The 25025-nt window shown below is 36.0% G+C and overlaps 1 long non-coding RNA gene across 8 annotated transcripts in view; it reads right to left on the bottom strand.

The window, feature by feature from the left end:
* The window catches only part of LOC138111305 (uncharacterized), a 224947-nt gene that overhangs the window by 107958 nt on the left and 91964 nt on the right, over positions 1-25025 (bottom strand). For 3 of the 8 annotated variants that reach the window (XR_011151329.1, XR_011151326.1, XR_011151325.1), the window contains exon 1: positions 23187-23292. The exons of the other annotated variants lie outside the window; for them this stretch is intronic. This is a non-coding gene — a long non-coding RNA (uncharacterized lncRNA). Of the gene's footprint in view, positions 1-23186; positions 23293-25025 lie in introns of those variants that run through there. 8 annotated transcript variants of the gene reach the window in all.

The raw sequence follows: 25025 nt of genomic DNA, 5'->3' as shown, positions 1-25025 counted from the left end.
GGAAAAAAGGGGAAAAAAGGGAAAAAAAGGGAAAAAAAGGGGGAAAAAGAGGGAAAAAGGGGAAAAAGGGAAAAAAAGGGGAAAAAAGGGGAAAAAAGGGAAAAAAGGGGGAAAAAAGGGGGGAAAAAGGGGGAAAAAAGGGGGAAAAAAGGGGGAAAAAAGGGGGAAAAAGGGAAAAGAAGGGGGAAAAAAAAGAAAATTAAGGAGGAAAAAAAAGTCCATCATGTGCAATGTTTCCATGGAACTCTGTCAGCACTATAGGTATCCTTCCTAGGAATACAAAACAACACTCTGAATCTGTTTTGCTGAAAAAAAAGGCTACAGTTTCCTAGAATAAACAGCAAGGAATATTCTCACTAAAGGCCTGTCTCTAAAGATACTTGAATGCTGCTCTAGAACTAGGAACAGACACACCAGCAAGCTGGATCAGACCTGTGGTTCACCTAGGCTCCACTTTCAACATTATAAAATTCTCTCTAGTTCAAAACCAAGCAAACTAAAGAAATCTTTCATTGACTCCCAGTACAAGGCCCTTTGAAAAATATTTCCCAGAATTTGAAATACCACAGTTGATAGGATTTCTAAAACAGCTCATTCCTAATGGAACTTGAGACATAAACAACACTGTTTTGCAATCTGTCACAGCATTCTCTCCTGTGACTGCTGCAGCACATCTCAGCTGACGATTCCGGAGAACATTCAGGAAACAGGGAATCTTCTTTTTGAAGAACAATGACACAAAATACAAAACATACGGCAGGTTTAGTAGAGCCATATTCTCATAGATACTCTCACTAGCATTTAATAGAGTTCTGAAGTAATAATGCTATCTCAGGACAAATAATATGGGAAATAAATATCAAAACAGTTTTTGTTTCCTAGTACTAGTCACAGTATTTTCCCACTCACTTATTTTCATTTCCACTTAGTCCCTCCTGGCTTATCTTTCCATAACATGGTTAACACTATGTATGAACTTTTCTTATAGTTTGGGTGAATGTCTGTCAATTGCAGAAACTTCACTACCAGTGCAGAAACCTCCTTTTCTTACTAGGGAACAGCAAAATGGATTAGAAACCAAGTGTATGTATATATCTATATCTATGTGTGAGAGTGTGTGTGTGTGTGTTGTTATCACCTATCCAGCCCCATCATCTCAGCTATAGGGTCAAGAACAGATGGAAAGGTCAGGGAGTAGAGGACACTTGGGAATGCAGGGAAATACAACTTCACTGCATCCTTTGGACTTCTGTCACCTGGATCCAGGCAACAGTCTCCTTTCCACCCTTAATCTTGGCCATTACTAGCACTTAGAGAAATTTGCAGGAAGTTGCAAACTGAGGCAGTGTCACAGTGTTAAGCTTCAATACAAAAAACTAATAAGTAAAACCAGGTTGTTTCATAGAATCATAGAATTGTCTGGTTTAGTAGGGACCTTAAAGATCATCCAGTTCCAGCCTCCTGCCATGGGCAGGGACACCTTTCACCAGACCAGGTTGCTCAGAGCTCCATCCAGCCTGGCCTTGAACATTGCCGGGGTTGGAGCATCCACAACTTCTCTGGGCAACCACTTCCAATGTCTCACCACCCTCACAATTAAGGATTTTTTCCTAATATCTAATCTAAGCCTACTCTCTTTCACTTTGAAGCCATCACATCAGAAATATCCTGTCACTACATGCTCTTATAAAGAGTCCCTTTCTAGCAATCCTGTTGGCTCCCTTCCAGTCCTGGAAGGAAAAAAACCTGGAAAACTGCATGGAAGTCAGTGACCCTCGTGCCCCTGGGTCATCACAGGACCCTGCCTGAGACACTGCTGGGAATTCAGCCAGGGAGCTGCTCTCTAGGGAGCAGGAGCAATAGGACTGAGGCTGTCTTGGATCAATCCCCCTCCCACACCAGCTCCTCACAGGACCCCCAGCCTACACACCAGGCTCCAGGGTAAAACCTGTCCCTGGGAGAAGGATTCTGTGCCTTTGCTCTGCAACTTTGTTATTGTACAGTGGGAAAGCTTGGATAAAGGTACTGTGTTTTAATGGCGCTTACAGCAATTTTCAATCTAACATGCAGAAGTTACTGTCTCTCTTATTTAGAAACTCATCCAGGAAACAGTCTTCAAACAAATGAAGATATAGAAATTAGTTTGGGGAAAAATATGGTGTTAATTTAATATGTGTCCCCCATATTTTTAGGTTTTGAAAATAAGGTCACACTTTCATTGTTCCTACAAATACAAGTTGCTTTCCAGACAATTTGAGCATCACACCTCTGAGTTTGCCTTCTCTTTCAAGTACATTCCACAGTAACAACTATTTTTCTGTTCATACTCTGACATACTCTGGGCTTGTTAACAGTTATTTTTGGGGGGTTTTGAGAGTGCCAAAAGCAGGTACAAGTCCCAAAGAACAAATAATTTAAAAAACGGGAGCAAGCACCATGCCACAAAGTCCACAAGTAGAACAGAATGAATGGCACGAACAAAGTGCAATTCAAGTGTCCACTCTTCCTTATTCAAAATCACAGCTTTGACTCCCTTTGTCACTCTTGTTTGGTTCACTGTCATCATCCCTGCAAGAGTTTGGCAACCAGAATCTGACAGAAAGTGACAGTAATGCAGTCATCCTTTGCTTTTCTTTCAGCGGCAGCTGTCAGAAGCGATACCACATTAAGCCAAAGTACCAGTCATCATGAACCTTTTCCAACATTAAAATTTAAGAATATACCTTTGGAGAGTTTAAAGTAAGTTAGGATTGTCATTTCATGATAGATACAGAGATAGATGGATAAAGGAATGGATGAGTAAGACAGACAACAAGTGTTACAGCATTATATGAAGAGGCCATTTTGAAAACCCAATTTACGTGTTCTTGTTGTACAAATTCCAGAAATAATAGGAATATTGCACAGAATAACATTCCAGGTATCATTTGCTGACTACATTAATAATATTAAGGAACTTCCTCAGCTTAGATAATGGATTAAAAACTCCACCATTCTCTTATAAGCTTTGCTACACTATTTCTTTTTCTCTGACACCTCTGGGTATTTTTCATTTTAGTCCCATCCTGTCCAGGCCAGTTTATCTTTCATATATAGTCTGAATCTATAAACATGCCCACTAGTAGAAACACAGATTTTTTTGAAATGTTAGGTGGTTGTAGGAAAAGTCCACCTGAAAAGAGCTACTAAAATGCACAGTATAAGGAAAAAGTCAATGGAGGTTAAAAAATAAAAAATCAAAAATTGCTTCCAGGTGTAAAAAATATTTGGGTTTTTTTTTTCAGGGATTCCTATCTAACAGTGTTGAAGAAAATGCTAACCCAATTTAATCCTAGATAAGATAAAGCACTAAATAATAATAATAATAATAATAATAATAATAATAATAATAATAATAGTAATAATGAAATCTGAAACAAATCCTGTCTGCAACTCTCATAACACCACAGCAGAATCCCAACACTTCACTAAACACACAAATATGACTCAGTAAAATCTTATTACTTACTACCATATAGTTAGAATAGAGTAAGTGCCACAGAATTATGAATATATGGGTGAAAAATGGCTGTGCCCTACTAGGTGCTGTAGGTGGGCTCCCCTGGAGGCAATTTATAGCTGAGAGGCTGAAGCTTTTTGATATTTCTGTCCTGAACTCCATTATGTTTCCCCAAATATATATATATTTCTTTCCAAAACAGCTCTCATCATATTAGGGTTTAAAGACAATTAGTAAGTAAGCAAGAAGAGTGGAATGTGTAAAGAGGAGGGAAGAGGCAGAGCCAAAGACTTTCCACATCTGAAATATTGCAAAGACGAGAGGGATAAACCATTCTCCATGGTCCTTGCACATAAAACAAGTGTCACTAAGTATAAATTGCAGCAAAAAGGATTTAGATTAGCCATTGGTGAAAAGCTTTCTGGCAATAGGACAAACAGAGACTGCAGTAGCTGGAAACTTAAAATGTGGGGCAGCCTAGCAAATACACAGCCCAGTTGGGGTGGGGCATGCCAGCTAAGCTAAAGGACCTCCTGAAACCCTTCCAGCTTGGTTGTCTCTGAATTTTTTAAGTTCCTATAGGATTGCCTCAATGATAGCAATTTTAGGAGCAATTTATTCTGAAGAATGAAAATACTGTACCCCTGTATAAAAGTTTGGAGCTCCATTTTGAGAGAGGCAAGCAAGACATGCTCATGAAAAAATGACAGTTTCATACTGAAGAAATACTCTGGTGAGAAAGAATTAGGCATCAATTTAAATAAAATTTTTGGTGAGACTAATTTGGATAGAGTTGGAACTACATTTGAACTACCCAGAAATAATTTCTCATACATACCAATATTCCCTATGAATGGCTCAGCTGACACTTGTAGAAACAGCTATTAGCACAATATAAATAGCACCACTTTATGCATTTTACACAATGCTCTGCATTCCAGCTTCTAGAAATTTCCTACATTTTCTGGATGGCTATCTTTGTTTCTACATACTTTCACTCTGCCTAGTCCTTGAAACCTATTATAGCAATATCTTTTAATAGAGGCAGCATAGAAGCAAAATGCACTTTTAAAAGGAAAAAATACTTAAAGCTATATATCTATATATAGAGTTACCTGAGATGTTTGTTTTTTAAAGAAATATATTTTGATGGTGGATGACCTACTTCTAAAAGCTCCAGCATTTAAGCTCCAACAGAATTTCCTTTTTTCTAACCTTTAGTCTGTTCTATTAAAAGTACAGTTTTGTGCTGTGGTGTACTCTACAGTATCCATGCATATCAAGAAATGGTGACAAGATATAGAGGGACAGCAAGACTATTAAATATCCATCATGCCACTCTGGATCAGGCTTAATGCAATCAGAAACACATGACTACATCAACTTATCTCCTTTGATCAAATGTGATTAAGTAAGTCATTAATTTTCAAGACAAATAAAAAATGCAAGATCATTTTATTATAAATGTAAATGCCTGTCTTCTTAAATGATTTTTCTAAAGGAAGCCCTTCTAATACAGAACTTTGTATACTTCAGAGAACAGTTGTTTTAACATTGGTTTTAATTTTAATGAAACATTATGTATTTGTATGCATGTCTTCTTTCCTTTTTTCTCACACTGCTCATGTTGTCAAGCAAAATTTGTGCATCAGCTTGATCAAGATAATTTCATTATACCATTGTTACCATTATGACTTGGGCAATTAGTAGTTTATAAGAATAAATTTATAGCAATCAGTGATTGAGGCACATTTGCAGTAGTCAGGGTGTAATAAAGCCCAATCAATTTCTTTCATTTAATATGTAGGCTGTGACCCCAGTTTTGATGAGAACTCTTAGCTATTTCATCTTTAAATAAAAAAGAATGTCTGCAAGCAATTATAGTGGTGTGTTAATTGGATATTCCTTTTTATCTTTTATACTACAGAATGCATTGCTAACGAAATCCTTGTTTTCTCTCTCATTCCCTTTCTCTCTTCTTCTCTGTAATGAACTGATATTGACTTGGTGTATTTTGCTAAGACAATGGGCCAGATTTTGATTTTCAGTAGCACTGGTGTAAATCTGGAGTGACTTCTCTAAATTAGATAGAATTACTGAGATATCTATGCACACAACTGAAACCAAACCCCACTCCTCTTTTCTCAGTTTTTGTTGCCAGTAACACAGGACCTGATTCAGAGCTGAGTGCCACTGCAAGCTCTCATCAGCCACTGTCTTGTATCTGAGCTGAAGTATCGACTAGAGTGCAGTATTCAAAGGGATGATTCCTAAGCTTAAAGCATTGGGAAGGCTTAGTCTTTGCCTAAGGTACTTTACTGCATTAATTCCATGCTGATTTAAGGTACGTGATGATAGATGAAAGTAATACTCACTACAGGAAGAAATGAGACTCCAACCCAGATTTAATCAGCATTACAAGGCCTAAGTTGTACATGTTTCATGTTCCATGAAATCACCCATTGACCTGTACAGGTCCATCATTTGGGTAACAAGTTCCTACACAGGACAAATCGAGTTTAGATAAAAGGTTTTGGGGGTGCAGTGTGCACACATTGGAACAGTTAACCAAGAATTTTCTTCATACTTAGTTTCCCTGTAGCACTTTTTTAACACAATGCAAAATATGAGCATTTCCTTCAGTATATGTTAGTATTTTGAAGATTCCCCACACACAACAAAGAAAATCACTTTTTTTTTTTTTTTTTTTTCTTAATCTCTTCTGGGACTTCTAGCATTTCTGCAATAGAATTCTGTAATAATTAAATAACCCTTGCATTTTATACTTTAGCAGGGGTATAACTTACCTTGGAAACATTCTTATATTTTACATACCAATAATTGGGCAAGAAAGACATTTTACAAGCAACAAAAACATTACCATTCTTCAGTGGTAAATTTTCATGTCTTGTGACACTTCAGGTGAAATAATTTGTGTAAAATTTCTCATTTGTACCAGAACACCATCAAAACAATTTTAGCCTCACCTGATCCTATTTAGGTGTCCCCTGATCTATTCAAATATTTCACTCCAGTTCTGTGATTTATCAATGCGTGTGATAGTTTACTACCTTCAAGATTTATTTCTAACATAGTTCTTTTTATTTGACATTTTCTGAGGCTGGGGCAATGGAATCCTGAAATCTTTAGTCCTTAATTGAGCAAAAATCCCACTGAAATTAAAAGGAATCTTACTTGTATGTAAACTCAGTGAAGACTGAAGGGTTATACACTGCTTTATGCTTCAGAAAGCTTAACCCACCCCAAATATATTTGAACTTATTATGGGGAGAAAGGTTATTAAAATACAGAAATAGAGAGATCCTCAAAACCTTAAGGAAGATAATACTAGTAACATGTCTCAGACAAATGGAAAGCCAGCAAAAAACCAGGCAGAAATGCCTGGTCAATGTATGTATATATATATAAAAAAAAAAAATATATATATATATATAAAATATATTTATATATATATATATATATATATACATACTTATATATCTCTATATGGTTGGAGATACTGTGACAAATAACGTTCGATATCTTTAACTTACCTGTTAATTTTGTTGTGTTTCTTAGTTATTCACAGTCTCAGAAGCATGGAGGAGGGTGAGACAGAAGGAAAAGATCTCTTTTGAATGATGGCAATGGACGCAGTTAAGGAAGAAGTTCAGCTCTCAATTCTGACATGGATTTCCTCCTAGTCTTTTATAAAATTGCTTATTTGACCCAAGCCTCAGTTTCTCTTCTGTAAAATAGCACTTCCTAAACAAACATTTAATGTTTTCCTTGTTCACATTATTTTTGCAACTACAGCCCTGAATAAAAAAAATATATATCAATATCATTTTGAATGGTTAAAAATATAAAGAACTGTAAATGCATCATATTGTTAATGAGAAAAATGGTAATCTTTTCAAATTGTGGTAGCTTCTTTCTATTTTTCCAAAACAATGATAGATTTTGGCACCAAAGCTTGCACTGGCTTTAGGATGGGTTTAGTTGCTACCCTTTTTTAATTCCCTGTCTAACATTTCATTTTCATTACCTTTTTACATGCCTGTAACCCGTTAACCAATAACACCAATACATAAGCATTGAGATCCAGACATAATAACAAACCAACAAATTCCAAACTAAAAAAGCATGAATTTTTTTTCACTGAGTTTTTTCTGGCTAATACCCTGGCGAGCTGTCAGCTCCTTACCAAAGCCACTATCACTCCCTCTCCTCAGCTGTACAGGGGAGGGAAAATACAATGAAAAGCTCATGAATTGAGATAGAGACAGCGAGAGATCAATCACCAGTTATTGTCATGGGCAAAGCAGGCTCCACTTGGGGAAATGAAATTAATCTATTACCATTTAAATTAGAGTATGATAATGAGCAATAAAACCACATATTGATAACACCTAGGCTCCACCTCTCCATTCTTTCTGGCCTTAACTTTACTCCCAATTTCTACCTCCTTTCCCCACAGGAGCGCAGGGGGATGGAAAATTGGGGCTGCAGTGAGTTCATCACATGTTGCCAGGAGCCTGCATGGGCTTTCCATGGGATCACAGCCTCCTTCAAGGTATGCACCTGCTCTAGCTTGAGGTCCTCCATGGGCTCCAGGAGAATCTTGTCTCTGGCACCTGGAGCATCTCCTCCCCTCCTTCTGCACTGACCTTGGTGCCTACAGGGCTGTTCCTCTCACATATTCTCACTCCTCTCTTCTCTGGCTGCAATTGCTGCTGCACAGTAACTTTTTCTCCTTCTTAAATATATTATCCCAAAATCCAGAGGAAAGCACATGTGCCCTCATGCCCTCAAGCCCTCACATACATCCAAGGAAAAATATGCATTTGTAACCATGCCACTCTCCCCCTGACAAACAGCAGACTCCTGGACAAATCATGGAAACTACAGAAACTTCCCTAACTTCTGAACATGAAAGAGGCTTATGATTAAAAAAAAATAAAAATGAGGAGCACCAAACAGTTATTCTGGTGACTTTGATAAACTGTAAAAGATATTTTTCAACATCAATGATACTATTTATTAATTCTGTTGAACTGAAAAATATCTAAGATATACTTTTTGTGTAGAACTTGCCTAGTGACATGTGATCACAAGTATGAAGTAAGTAGTCAAATACCCCAGAGGGTTTACAGAAGACAACAAATGTTTCAGAAGGTGTGCTGACTTTGCAGGTTTTTTGATACCACATTCTGCTTCAAGGCAATACTGGCAATTGAAGGAAAATATTAGTCTTTTCTTCCCTGTGGGTAAAGCATTGCAATTTAATCATACCCTCTTCTATCACATGCAAAAAAAAAAAAAAATAATCTGATGACAACAACTTTGCATCACATGTAGCAAAAAATACTGGCAGTGAAAAGCAAAAATTATTGGTTTTCTACTTAAGATGTTAACTCAGTGGATTATTTCTAGAGAAACCAAAGAGGATAGTATGAAAATTCCTTGGCTTGTATCAGAATTTTGCATTAGCATATGGATTTGGAAATGTGTTTAAAAATTGAGTTTAAATAATATCTTCTCTTGGTGTTATCCAGTTGCCAGAGTTTATTGATTTGGATGAAACTTGTTAGCAAGATGGGGGGCAAAAAACAGTCTTCTTGTTGTCACAGTTGTTTTGTGCAGCTATTGATGTGATAAAACAATTTCATTTGTGGAATACTGTAAAGCAGCAGCTGCCTAATGGAAAAGAAATACTTTAAGAAATTGCATGCATAAAAGCTTCTAGGTGTTTAAACCTCTGGTCAAATGAGACAATTTATAATGTTAACAAACTTAATTCCAGAACAAGTTGTATCACAATTGGACCTGTCACTATTCTACAAGTAACTGTCCCTTATGATTCATTATGACCCACCCTGCTTGACATGTGGACTGAGTGCAAACAGAGTGTGGAGAGTGATTCGGGAGAGGGGAGATAACAGAGATAAATCTAAATTCATTCTGGAAGCAGTCACACTCAATGACATATTCACTGACTTCTTCAACAGCTCATTTGATAATGTTCTTTCTGCACTATTCATTTTTCTGAAAGATGAAAGCTGGCTGAAGATCTCATCTGCTCACTGATGCAGGGAGAAGATTTGAAATTAGCACAAAAATAAAAAAAGGGAGGGGTGGGGTGGTGTGGAAAGCAAGCACTTTCTGATTAACAGTTTCTTGGTCCTGACAGGAAAGGCTAAACACCCTGCCTTTTCAGGTCACCTTTAATTAGATATGCATTATAATTCTACAATATGTCAATGGGCTGACTCTGCCTGGCAGAATTGTGCTTGGAGAAGGGGGAATACATTAATCACAATAATTAATTGCTTGAAGAATGGAAACATTGTTTTCTGTCTCAGCTTGTAACATGATACATATTTGTATAAATTTTTTATTACTGTTCTACACAAGGCTCAATCCAGCAGGTTAATAACATGATTGTAACAAGAGTGCAAGAAGGGCGAGTAATTCTTGGCCTTTTATAAATTCCTGGTTTGAGTTTCCTTTTTTTATTTTAAACTAAGGAAGTAAGGGGAGGAGGAGACAATGCTAATTGCATTAGCCAGCCAGAATGTTATATAGTTCATTACTGGAAATGAGAATTAAAACACCAGCTAACTGCTTTTCTCCACTGGTACTGAAAATATACTACACCTGCTTCTGCTGATTTGCCCAACTTGTTAATTATCCAGAAAAATCTGGGTCAGTATTTTATGACCAAATTAGTTACCAGCTAAAGATTACAACTGGCTTGCCAACAGGAAATTAAGAAGTGTCATATTAAGTGGGGGCAAAAATAAAAATATGATACTTGTAGGTTATTTTGGGGATTTGTTTTTAGAAAAAGCTTTAAAAGGATGCTTTCTATTAGATCTCTTTTAATTTTGCCCAGAGAACTTAAAATGCCTGTCAACATTTCAGAACTGTCAAGAAAGTTTACCAATCAGTTCAGAGGAGTTCCTGCTGCTTTGCATGAGCACTGACAGGCACAAAAATGTGTACCTGTAACCACACAACCACTGCATCAGCACTGCTGTATCTGCTCTTGAGCAGGGAACACAGAAACAAACTTCTGCAAGCACAGTCCTCCACTCTCTTTTATCTACTTCACTGCAAATATGCATGTGAACGTGCACAGTTTTGTGCATTCTTGTCTATACCATCAGCAGCAAAAAAACAAAACAAAACAAAAAAAACCCCACCAAAACAAATCAAAAGCAAAAGTGGCAGAGCCACAGAGAGTTACATCCTTACAGACACACGGCTCCCAACTCTTGGATTAGTCAAAGAATCATTTGCTTGTTCAGCACTCCATTGTCTAGGCCACCCTTCAGATGCTGTCTTGGCCTGCCCTTACTGGTCATAGGACTCATTTGTTTTCCCCAGTAACATTAAAAATTTTTCCTGAATTAATTAATCAATCCTTTCCCCATCCAATAATGCTTTTTATTTTCCAGATTCATAATTTCTCTTACAAAACACCCATTTTTCTCCCATCCATAACAGATGGGAAAAGACGGGGGAGAAGATGGGTGTGTGAAGGGAATTCAGTGAATTATATGGCCACATGTACCTGGCGACCCTGCTTCTTATTTAAATCAGGAAAGAGGAAAAACAATATAAACAACTACAATTATATTCACAAATCTTTTTGATGTTTCCTAAATGTGTTGAACTCCCCTGGAAAATAAAAAGAGGATTTGCAAAAATTGCAGGTATGTTTTGAGAGGCTTCCAAAACATTTGTCATTAATATGGCAGTCTGCATTTGTGTTCCTCTTCCAGTTTAGATTGTTTTCTCTTTGAAATTATGATAGAAAAAGATATAGCATAGTATCTTTAATACTAGTACTCTTCCTTTATCTGCAAAGCAAAGATCAAATAAATAGCCCTCAGAATAAGCACTATTAAAGGTAGAAAGAAATTGGTACATTAGATCTTTAGATAGAATAAGTAAGTACACAAGTAAAAAGTAAAACCTTTTGTCAACCTTATACTAGAAAAATACCATAAAATGCCAGAACATGATCCACAAATTTCCACCCCTCCAGAAAGACACATATTTATGTACAAAAAGAATGAGAAATTAGAGTATTTTTCTATTAAAAAAAATAAGAAAATGAAGTTTCAATTACGTTCTAGATAAGCCCAAAATGTCATAAACCAGCCATTCTTAGAGAACGGAATGTGGTTTTATTTTTCCCCTCAAAACAAATAGCAATATTACACAAGACCAGTACAGACTGATAATCAGCAATGGCTCTGCACAAGATGTAAACTGAACAGTGAGACTGCCAGTCACTTAAGTCTTTTTTATTGGTGCAACACATTTCTAGCCGTATTAAATAATTTGTTCCTTTCCCAAATTTAGGCCTTTCCTTTCTACGTTGTCTACCAGCTGGCGTTCTCTCACTTTACACATGGAACATGAGCCTTAAATATTGTCAAATGAACTGCTCCTGTTATGCTTTCGTTTTTATGGGTATAATGAACTTGCAACACAGTGGAGATTCAGAATCAGAAGTCGGTAGATACTTCAGAAGTCGTGACATATTCCAAAGGGAATCACTGTGAATATTTTTCATATGTGACTGTGAGACTGAATCTGCTTTAGTTCAGTCTCCTATGTGTTGTCTAGAAGGCTGGGAAAGTTTTTCTGATGTAATGGAACAGCAAAATATCTAAACAAAAATTCTATTGCAGCAGTTACTCGTTTCAGAAAGGAAAGCTGTGTAAAAGTGAGGACGTTTGTTAAAAGGAAAGCTTATTAAAATGAGAAGTGAAAAACAACAGTTTTAAGGTTTTCAGGAAATCTATTTTATTTAGGTACCATCATCATGGAGGTTTAAGGGAAAAATGGAAATTCATCAGAGTCTTACAGCTACAGAAATTTCCAGAATGGTCAAACACAGGAAAATAGGAAAGAATGCATGTAAGCTACAAGAATTGTTACTAGAATTATTTCAAATTCCTCTCAAACAAAATAATTTTAAATATCCTTCATGACCTATATATGAGAAGTGCAATAAGCATAAGTTAAGAAATATTAGGTCAGAGGAAGAGAATGAAAAAAACTATTTGTACCAAAATGCAAAAGGAAGGATCTGGAGAAGGTGTCGTAGAGGAGACTTTCTTACAAGGGATGCAGCAGAGGATTGTCTGATACTGAAGAGCCAGTCAGAGGGATAATGGGAAAAATCATGAAATGAACAATAGCAAGTTGTCCTGAACAGGCAGAGTTCACCCAAGAGGTCTAAAGAAATACAAGTCTGAATTTCATGTATTTTAGACATTAACATGAATCAGACCAGATAACAAAGAAATGGAATGTAATAAAGGTGAAGTAAATTCTCCGTAAAAAGTTCCAGGAGATTCTAAGAAGCTAAAGAGCAGTAAATCCGACTTCTACAACAGACATGTTGGTGGAAACATAGTAAAGAGTAGAACAGGAAGAGAAGCAGGTAAATAAGATGTAGTGGGAAACAATCCAGACATTTTTGTAGATCAAGTCAAGCCTCACAAATCTTTTTGTTTTTTGAAGGAGTCAATGAATGCATTAATAGGAGTAGTCCAGTTCATATATACTCTACATCTGAATTCGTAACAACCTTCTGGCAAAGGTGCTCACCAAAGGCTCTGTTTCAAATCTGTTTCTGAAGAAGAAAACATTATGGGAAGAATCTACATTTCAGAGATTGGGAAAGACAGAAATTAACAGTCAGATTTCCCAAGGTACAAGAGTTAACAGCGGAATCCTATGGTAATGTGTGTTTCCCCAGTGTATTCCTGAAAGATCTGGAAAGATCTGGGACTGAGAAGTCAGATATTTTTTGATAGCAAATAATTACTCAAAATAGAGCAACTAAAAAACCACAAACTAACAAACCAAAAAAACTAAACAAAAAAACAGTGAGAGAAAGAAACAAGTGATAGCAAAGAGTTGCACAAGTATCTCACGATATGGACTGATTGCATGATAGACTTCCTAATAAAATTTAATTTGATAAATTCAAAGTGAGACATACAGTAGATACAAAGAGGGGGAAAAAAATCTTAATTATGTCTACCTTGTGATGGATGTTAATTTACCTATAACCTGTCAGGAAAGAGATCTTGAAGTCATTACACATCTTGCAACGCTACTTCTATGAAAATGTCAGCTCTGCTTAGCATCAGCTAAAAAGACAAATAGAATATTAGGAATTATTTGGAAAGTATTAAGAGCTTAGGAGAGGAAGCCTTATTGCTATTAAAGAAATCCATGACATTCATGTAATTGTGGGTACTCCATCTCAAGAAGGATACAGAAGAACTAAACATGATGTAGAAAGGATTATCAGAGATCAAAAATTATTTCCATTTGAAAAAAAATTAAATGGACTAGCTTGCAAGGAAATGGCTCAGAGGGAATACTATAGACACATGTAAGTATGAATGATATGCAGAAAAGAATTGGAAACTATCATTCAATAAGGAATTGACAAGTATCCCATGGAATTTTCTGCTGCAAATTTCAAACAAACATAGGTTAGCACTTTTTTTAATGTAATATGTAATTAAACTGTGAAACTCATCACCGAAGGATACTGAAAAATGAAATGCTATTGAAAAGCTGTTAGGAAAATTCTTGAAAGGAGCATTTATTAAAGGGTATCAAACAAAAAGATACACTCGCAATACTGAGCTGCTCTGCAGATTGCCAGAAGCTGAGAGGAAAAACGTGGGAAGTTATCACTTGCACTTCCTCTCTCCTTAGAGGCACCTCTACCAGGAGACCTTCCCTCTTCTTCGTATGGATAATGCCAAAACTTGGAAGGAATGGAGGAGATGGAAGAAAAGACGCACTTCCCACAAGCACTTTTTCACTGACATATTTGCTTCCTGAAGCCATGACTGTCCACCAGAACAGCAATTTACAATAAGACTGAAGGGTTATCTTAGGTATGTCATAAAAAGCCAAGGACTAATAACCACCCATTAAACTTCATTCCTTATCTTTGCTCGTGTTGGTAAGTTATTGATGTAGTAATTAGGGATAGTACTGCCACGTTATGACCTAAGCATATATTCATGAAAGTGTATGGAAGACAAAACATGAAGAAAAAAAAATAGTCATAATCTAAAGTTGCCATATTATATTCAGATTCTGTGCTAGTAAAACTGTTCTAGTGATTCTGGAATTTACCAATTTCATTTACCTGAAAGAGTTACAAGCAGAAAAAGGGATACAAATATCTTTTGACATACCCAGTTATAAGTTTCCCAGGTGAAGTGAGCTTGGAAAAAAGGTGGGAAAGCAAAGGAGATAGTAACAATAGCACTACTTTATCTAACATAATTTTACTTAAACATTCTCAATATAACCTGGGATTCGAGCCATGGTTTTTAAAATGGAATTAAAACTCATTCACTCCTCTTCCTCCATTAATTCCTAGAAAAATTATAAATATGAATGTAAATCAAATGTGTAAAGCCTTTTCTTCCATGCCTCAGATAGACTGTATATTCTTCACTGACTGGAATGCTCAATTTTATACATATATCAATATACATTAATTATCTCCAAAGAAGTCTCCTATCTTTAAAACAGGAAGGAAAGCTTTGAGGATTGTTCCATGAGGTATTGAACTATTAGTTTTGTCATCTACAGCTGATGTGTCAAAAAATAATTCTATTCAAATGAAGAGTCAGCCAAGCTTCATATTAGGCTTGGGCATACGTTTATAAATCATAGCAGGAACTCAGGCTAACAAAGAACTATATTTCTTTATTCCCTTCTGGATGATAAGTCATTTCTACAAAACAAAGGGTAAGTAGAAAGTCTGTAATGAACTCAACAGAGAAAAAACGTCAGGAATATATAGTGCTGAAAACTCATGTTTTCTTCTTGACACTATGCAACCCAGCAAACTTCCTTGCTCAGAAGGCTTAAAACTGCAGGAAACCTGCTGGGTTTAAAAACAAACATGAAATTTTACAATTTGTATCCATGCACCAAAATACAGTGCATATTTTATTTTATTTTAAATCTATATATATAACTTTTCAGGAAGGTTCAAGAACATAAAGTGTTGTGACCAGTAGGCCAAAATTCCTTTAGCCTAGGCTCATGGATGCAGGCAGCAAACTTCTGACACTTTGGAAACTTGGACACTTGAGCACATCTGTGGAAAAGCAGCACCTGGCACATCCAAGGGGGTTCTTAGAGAGCACACCATCCTTATAAACTCTATCTATCCAGCTGTCATGGTCCCCTAAAAATTTTCTTCACAATGCAAACAGCTGAAGATGTCTTTTTAGAAAAGTAAATCATCTGCATGAAACAAATAAAGAATATTTATTCTTTATATAGCTGATAGGTTTTGTTTATAGATGAATCTTTCAGTAGGTGTGTTATTTCTTAAAATCTCTAAACACCGCAAGGTAATGCTGTTAAAAGAGGGTTATAGATTTGATGCTGCTTAAACATTTACAACAAGTCAGTAGGATGGACTGCAAAGTGCTAAACAAAATTTAAAAAGGTGTCTAAGTACAGTTTTCAGAGTGCTTAAAGGCGTTAGGGACCAAAGTCCCAGTAGAGATAACTTTTTAATTGCTATTCCCTACAAAAATAATAACCATCAGAGAGAAGTATCAGCACAGGGCACTAGGACCAAAAATGGAAAACAAAAGTATCTGAAAAGAATTGCTCCCTGCTGAGCTTTATAATTGTCAGCCCTCAATACTACACAGCTTCTCCTAGCATTTATGGTAAAATATTTAGAAACTAAGTTTGTCTTTAAATAATATTTTCAATATATAGTTTCTATGAAGTTCTTTCACACTTTTTCACCAGGCAGGAGTTTCAGAAGTTTTTTAACCAATGGTGAAAATTTCACTCCCTTTAAGAGAACAATGTAAATAAAAATAAATAAAAATCTGACTTGCATATTAAGAAAAGTAATTGAGCCACTTCCTGCTAAATTAGAGAGAAGCAACTCTGTGACTAAAATTTTCTTTTTTTCTGATTTAAGCTTTCCTACACCAAAGTTACCAAAGAGTGCTAGCTTTGCAATACCTTTCAGTCTTTTTTTTCATTCTGAAGATATTTCTATCATGATTCTGTGTAAGAGAATGTGTACCTTAGAATATGTCGTTGCATTTTTAAGTCCTGTGCACATAACAAAAGTGAATCTTTCTTCTTAGTTTAGAGAATTTCAAAGAAAAATCATCATTAATTTGAGTAAATAGCAGACATTTTTCATATGTGCTGTTTCTTATTTGTAGCATACCTCAAGTGTTGTTTGTACAGAAACCTATGAAAAACAAAAATCCAGTCTCAGTGCAATGGGCCTTTATTATTAGTCACTTTTGGCCAAGAGTAAAGGAATTGCCAGATAATGAGAGATACCAGAAGACAGACAGAGATAGTTCTGCAGTTTTCTAGTTCTGTCAGTCAAAACCAAAAATAGCTGCCATACACATTTATTAAGCCATATATGAAGCTTAATGAAGTAGAAATGAAGTCCAAAAATTGTTTATTTCTATTACAGTTTCAGAATTTTGGAAAGAAAAAGCAGGCTTTAAAGATCACATTTCTGCAGTATATACTTTCCCCTATTTCCATACATTTTACCTTTCTAATCTGTGAAGTACAAGAGAAAAAAAATTCCAATTTCCATGTTGCTCAGTGCTACTGATGCTGCTGCTATGGAAACTACCCTTCATGTGCCAGAAATGAAGACATACTGTTGATGTACAGTTACTGCAATGCAAAGCAGCATTACTTTTTAATTTTTCCATTAAAAGTCTAATATAAATGCCTAAAACATTGCTTCAATGCATTATGCATTCTTCTACTTCTAGTGAACTCCATAACACTTTTGACTACAGAAGGTTGTAAGAGATTTCCATGGAGCTGTCAGCTCATTGTCTGAGGCATACAAAAGAACATTGTGTAGTGGAAGTTGGAAAACATAGGACTCTATAATAACCTGCTTGTTTATAAAACTGAAATGATGACATTTATCTAATAACTCCTCTAGCTGGAATCTGTGTATCCTTGAAAAGTAAAGTAAGGAATAATAAATGTCAAATAGATATCTGGCCTAGCATGAAGCTCAAGCGTAAAGAGAAAGGGACTCCTTCTCCCCCAGCTTATATTTTGGGCTTGGACTTCTTTTTTTCCTCTTCTTTAAAGGTTGCTGTTCATGAGTCTCCTGTAACTTTTAACCAATTTTGTTTTTCTCTCTCTAATTCATGCTACAATAAAATTATGAGAATGAGTGGGCCCTCATCTATCAGCTGTGCAGACTCAACTGAGAAATGCTTCAATTATTAACATGCCCATATTCTACCACAATTTTAACTGTTTAGATCTGAAGTCATGCTTTTGTTCTGTTTCCATGCAACATCTTCTTAAACCATTACCACAACCTACAGTTGTCTCTTCTGAATTTCTCTATTGAATTTCTACACCAAAATTAAATAGAAATAATAATAAAAGGAAAAGAGCACCCCAATGGGCCACAATCAGTCTCATTTATTCAGGAACAGTTGAAATGTTAAATAAACTTATAACACAGGGACAAGCAATGAAAAAGAATTCCCATAGTGATTTAAACCACAGGTATTTCTGCTTTCTTCATGCTCATGAAGAAAAAAATTCTTCACTATTTTCAGATAGTTTGAAGAAAAGAGATAGAAATTTGAATAGCAATAATTCATATTTTAATAAAAAATCCAAAAATTTTAAATTTTTAATGGTTCTAAAGAAGTCCAAATTCAGGCTTGTGGGTGTGCTTTTATAAACGCTCACAATTGCACTGGTGAAGGACTGTGTGCTCCCCACCCCTGAACAATTAACTCAGTAAAACCAAAGGATAAACATCCAAAAATGACAGGCATGGAACTGGGGCTACTGGCTCATCAGCACCTAAGTGTTATAACGTCCAAACAGCTTCTGTAACTTAAACTCCAAAAATGGCATCGTGATGAAATCCTCTGACCTGTGAATAGCAGAGACTGATTTTAACACAGGAGCAGAGGCAGGAAAAAATGACAAGAATGCTGAGTTACATGAATGGTACCATTGCAAACTGCAACTCACGTGCTGGAGTTGGAGACAGGACATCAGAGAGCAGGTGTTGTCCATAACATGAAGTTAAATGAGCTGGGAAGGACAGAAAGAACTTAAGAGTTCTTGTTCTCAAGAGCACTCCCCCCACAACACCCTCCAGTATTTTGAGTTACTTACATTCTAACAGTAACACGTGTGAATGAAAAACGGGATTTTGCTCAGAGATGAGCTGGAAGGTAACAGAGCTTCCCTAACCCAAATCACACAAAGCAAAATCATTCCTGTGCCTGGTCTTTTGCTCTCTTCAGTGGGTTAGCAGCCTTTGCCTTTATCCTTCTCCTGAAGACATGTGGAAGTGTTGAAGGTTTAGCAAACATGAACCTCCTTTTCCACTCTTCACCAGCATATTTTTGCCAGGCTTTTCTAAGTTTAGACCCATTGTACAAAACATAGAAGCTTTTAAAAATTTGAGTACATCATTCTACAGAGCTTATGAGGAAACAGAAGCAAGGAATTTTTCAAGAGTGTCAATGAGAATACATTTTCCTTGCACTGGAGTGAAGAAATTGCCAGCATCACATCAAGATCCAGTTTTCTCAGTCTCATCTAACAACCCAAAAGGATGAAGGTATCTAAACTACAGTCTAACCCATGTTAAGTAGAGTGCAAAACTTCATTAATACTTGGAGCACTTTAAATCAATATTTAGACATTTAATTATTTTGTTCATTTTACCTGAATACATTAGTAAAGCCTGATAGAACTATTAGGGCTCCCTGTGATTAACACACTTGAATCAGCAAAAGGTGGCAATTAGATAAAAATCGACTTGCTTTTCTGGTCTATCATAAAATTTGCATAATTTATCAATTATTTTATCATTTTGGATATATACAAAAATGTTTTTCTGCTTTTTAATTGTAAGCTATATTCTACATATTTTAAATCTCCCTGCCTTATGAATATTTTGAGTAAAATATAAAAATATTTTTGGTTGTGTCAAATCTGTAAAATTTTTGCTTCTTCTTTCACCAAAAGGTGCTCATGTATCAAAGATCATTAAGTGTGACTTGTGATTTTCTCATCAAAAATATATTTGCAGATTATAGAGTAAATTAGAGCTTTTGGGAGCATAATTATTCTTCTAGCAGCTCAAAATATTTAGCTAACTCCACACTCTGTCAGATAATGAGAATTTCCTCTGTACATAATTTTAGTGCTTTTTACAAAGCTAAAGCCATACCAAGGGTTTCTGCTGTATAAATACAAATTATCCAGTAGATCTCAACACATAGATATGACTGGAAGTTTACTTCAGATGATTTTGGGTCAGAACAATGTAACTTTGGTTTGAACTTTAATATCAAAATATTGAATGTACAGTCAGAAGGGAGTCCATCATAATCCCAATGTAGTTACTCTCTTTATTCTCTTTCTGTAAGTATTTATTTCAGTTCAGTCTGGTTTTTTGGAGCTATTGCTGAAAATATGCTGTTTAATTGCCTGAAAGAATAAGAAAAGCTACAGGAAGTTATGCAGTGAGTTCCAGTCATGGAAACACCTTTCTCTTTCAGTTTCTAAGATCCATACTGAGCTTACAACACAGGGGAAAATGAGCCATACTCTATGAAGAATATCACAAAGAGGAGAGGAGGATAAAAGATACAATCACTCCATCCTTCCCACTAATTTACTCATGATTTTCCAGAAATGCATGTCAGGACATACTGATTCACTGAGGTGGAGACAGGAGAAAGGAAACCTGGTATTTTCAGTCCAAATCTATGTAATTTTGACAGTGAAAACTTCCTTTAGCTTATATACCAGCAGTATATACCAGACCCCCACAAAGAGAAAGTTCTCTCACTAGTTCCACAGTTGGTGGTTTAATGGCATAGGATTTTTTATCATGCTACTGGACCAACAAACTTCTATGGGCACAACTGTGTGGTCTAATACTTTACATTTGGTCAAAAAATCTTGTCCTCTTGGGCTCTGTCCCATTTTGGAAGTTCTGTTGCTTGGGATTAAATTTTGCCCCATTCAAAAAAATATGTGAAATTGGACTTTGTAGCCCACACAGCTATGAAAGCAATATATGTCTGACTTGTCCATTAGTAAATATCTTCAGCTGTTGGAAAGATTATTATCACAGTGCCATGGCTATATCTGGGATCTGTATCTGTGGTTTTGGCAGTAGGCTGATATTTGCTGGCTCTGTAAGAAAGGGTGACAATGTATGCATGAGACTATGCTATCAACCTGAAATGGAGTTAAATATTCATAGGTAAAGTAAAAAAAAAGAGGAATGTTAGAACAACTGATATAAAAATGTGAAACTTTTTAATCTGGTCAGAACATAATAATGTGATTCTCAAAGAGAAAGAGAAACCTTCCAAGGGGTATAGAAGTTAAACATAGAAAAAGATCTATAATACCCCCAAAGTAGTAAATATATGAATAGATTTCAATGAAAGATCTGCGGCTAAATTAAGTAGGATCATACAAACATACAAACATTATCAGAACTCTAAGAAACCTCACTTGAAGAAGACAGAAGTGACCTTTTCATTTTCATGACACTTTTACAAGGCTTGGGTAAGATGGAAGCAACTCAGCTTCAAAAATGTTCTCAAAGTTATGTCCTAAATACTTCCAAGGAATAATGATATATACACTTGTCTTTTCTGGTAGATGTAAGAGCTGTTCCAGGAGGTCAGGGAAGAAGTTCAGTAATTTTAAACATTAATACATTGTCTCTGAAATTAACATACCAGGAAAACAAACAAACAAAAAAAAACCCAACCAAAGACAAACAAACAAAAAAAAAGCCCCCAAAAAACCCAAACAACAAAACAAAAACTAAAGAAGCAAAAACAAACAACAAAAAACCAAACCAAAACAAAATCACTTTAAAAAAACTGTGTTGTAAGGAAATCTGTTATAGTTTGGTCTTTGTGAATTTTTTATTTATGTAAAATAAAACAATTTTTGGATATGCATCACAGTATTAACTGTGCAAGTAGAGATGCACACTTTCAGTAGCAGCTTTTTATAAAGAAATAAGTTTACCACTGTATTAAACTAGGAAACTGAGGCTGAAATAGGTCATCACCTCTCCCATAATTATGCCTGAAGTCCTGTTAAATGTGACAACATGAGAATTTAACAGCTGCTTTCTGGTTACCAAAAGTTATTAGGGTTTTGATTTTTTTTTTCTTTTAATAAAGAAAAAAAACCACAAAAATTCTTAAACATATTCTGTATGTAGAGAAAAGTATCATCCTGATGATGATTAATTGATGCTATGGACGAGAAAGCATCTAAAGCTCAGAGGACTATGGTGGTGAAACTACAGTTCATTTAAAAAATAAATAAATAATGAGACTTCATTAGCTTACACTGAACTGGAGAAACTTAAAAGTCTTCTCTAAGTTAAAAGCTGTAACAAAGAAAGCAAAGGAAGCTAAGAAACAAAGGAGCAAAGGAAATAGAAGAATGTCTTGCGAAATTAAGCAGTGGGGTTTTTTTCCTTCTCCCCGTCTTTGACAACGGAGGAAGTCAATGAAAATGATAGACTGATGTTCAAGAAATATAACTTGATTATTCTAGCAGCAGTGAAAGGGAAATGCTGCAAATAATTCATCAGAATACCAGAGAATCAAAAAGATGTAAAAAAAAGAAAAAAGAAAAAAGAAAAAAAGCCCATGACAATATACTGTATATTCTGGCATGATAAGTTGCTTCACACAGCAGAGAATTTATCCAAGCTGTATGCTACATCTCATTAAAGGAGCAACCACCAAAAGTAACTTCTGATTTGCTATGTGCTGCTCAATCTATCAAAACCCAACCTCTTCATACTTGTAATGCTGCCACTAAGAAAAGCGTTGAAACATGTCACCTTATTTTGAAATACCTTATCGCAAAATAATGTATTCCACATTACAAAGTACTTTGTTTACTGAACGACAGTGTGTTAACTACACTCAGCATAAAATGCTGCAGTAAACAGGGTTATCTTCCACTGATTTTTAGTGCACAGTGATGGGTGTATGCTAGCCCAATGCTTCTTATCTGACATGGCAGATAAATTGACAAAAATCTTTTGAGGAATAAGACACAATAGTGCAACTTTACTAGGTTTAAGAAATGAGAGAAGGAGAGGAGCTGTACAAACAGATTAATTATAGTATCCACTCTTTCACACAGTCCTACATTTTATTTTCTATTTCCATATGCAAAAGATGAAAGGAAAAAACAACATTTTGTTTACCCAGTTGGTAATGCTTATTTCCTGGAAATAGAGGATGACACGTCAAGCGACTGCTACTGAACTGTGTGGCCTTATAGAAATTTAGATAAAAGTTAGCACAAAACTGTTCAATGGGAAAGTTATTCCTATTCTGAAATTCTCAGAACTGCAGAAAGTCATAAAACTTATATTACCAAATTAGGAATTTAAAAAATAAAGAGACATAATCATATGAACTTATAAACAGTGTGAAATGGAAAGCAGCACATTAACAGAGGTCTCAGAGGTGTCCAAGCCTTAAAGGTTCACAGCTACAGCCTTTCCTTTTTCATTAAAAAAAATATATATGTATATAATAAAAATCATTACCTCAGTCAAGAGTCATGTTTATGCTGCCATCAGAGATGTGACTGCTTCTTGGGAAAGCAGAGCAGGTATGCTAACTTAGCTTATTTGGGTGGCTGATAACAGCACAGCTAACAGCCCCAGAAGCCATGAGGCTGAATGATTATCTAGGTAGTACACCTGTGGCAGGTTGTTACCGTGGTTTCAAGGTGTTTGGCATCTGAACCAGCTAGCCTACATCTACATGACCTAGGCCAGAGGTTCATAATTATGATTTCGTTAGTTCCCTCATCAAATTTTTGCCTCTAGTCTTGTGGTCTTAAAACAAGCCCCACCGCTCATCAAGATTTGTTATACTGTTTAAAAAGGAGCAAGCCACAGATAAGATGCAATTTAGGAAGAAATTTTTAATAACCTCTCAGCTGTTAATTGCTGCTTCCCAAAAGAGACCAGAGACAAGAGTGTATGTGTATGAATGTTCCTCCTCCCCTCCATTCCCGGGAAAAAGCTGACACACGTCCCAGCTGGTTAGTTGCCATTGCCAAGAACATCAAAGAGGAAATGCACTTGCACAAACAGCTTAGATGACACCAGACAGCTGGGGTTTGGCTCTTCCTTTTCCTTCCATTTCTGGTAGCTGTACTTACCTCCAAGGAACAGAACTCAGAAGGAGAGCTACAACTGAGTTTTGTTTCGTTTGGTCTCTTAGCATCAATCCACATCCCTATTTTCCCAAAAGGCAGCTAGGGTTAGACAGGTATCTTCCACCCACTGTTTGTGCCTGACAAAAAGTCTGTTGACTTGGCAAACTAAAATAAGGTTTAACACATAATATAAATGCTTCTCTGATTGTATAAAGCATGTTTTTGACTGGAGCAGAAATAATCTTTAAAAAGTTATGGTGCAGTAGTGACTTTCAGATTAGATTTAGGTTGCATTTTGTTGCATTTAGAAAACTAAGCCTCCCAACAAGAAATCAATTTTTCCCTTCCAACCATGTTTCTCGCGATAAAGATGAGGGACCTGTCCTCTTTTAAAATAACCTTGCATTCCTGTAACTTCTACCATTCCTTCTCCTCCTGTCAGAGTTTGCTTTCACTAAACGACCTGTTCACAGTACCTAAAAGTTTCTCTCGCCCAGTTCTAGCCCATATTTTAGTCTTTTTCATCTAGTTGAACCTGTTCTTACCAATGTCTCTGATGACCTTTCCATAGCCAAAATTCATCCTAGTTTTGACTTGCCAGACATTCTCCAATAGCTCTATGATTTACTTTGAACAACAGAATTCCAAGAGTCTATGTCAAAAAGATATCACACATGCAGAACAAGTAACTTTTGACCACAATTCTGAGTGACATTTCAGACAGTGGAAAATGCTCAACATATCCAAGGGGACTTTTAATCCTCCCCATAAGCACTTTTCAATATATGCTCCATGGATCACTGTGATCACTCCAGACAGCCAGGACAGGTCTCCAGTTTCACATTTTGGTAGGTCCACCTCGATAACTAGTGCCTAAATATTTCACAGTTTTTTTCTACTACACCATGAAGAAAGTAATCTCTAATTCATCTTTTCAGGTAAAATGATTGCTTTCTTTGGTCTTGACTGCTAGGATATGACTTCCACAAATTTGGCTGCTACTCTTTTTAATGTCTTAAACAAAAAACATGTCTTCCTTCATCAAGGGAGCTGTAGAAGTGGCTACAAATGTTATGCCAGTATATCTGTGCTTAAATTAGATCATCTTCAGCATCTTCCATCTCACTACCAGTTTGCCCTTCTCTACTATGGCAAAGATGAGCTATTTATTCTCGTATTCATAAAGACACCATTGACATCTCTGATTGAGTACAAGGCT

The sequence above is a fragment of the Aphelocoma coerulescens genome, chromosome 5 (genome assembly GCF_041296385.1).
Source record: "Aphelocoma coerulescens isolate FSJ_1873_10779 chromosome 5, UR_Acoe_1.0, whole genome shotgun sequence".
Lineage (NCBI taxonomy): Eukaryota > Metazoa > Chordata > Aves > Passeriformes > Corvidae > Aphelocoma > Aphelocoma coerulescens.
Note: the sequence above shows the minus strand (reverse complement) of the source record. Positions and strands in the feature narration are given on the sequence as shown.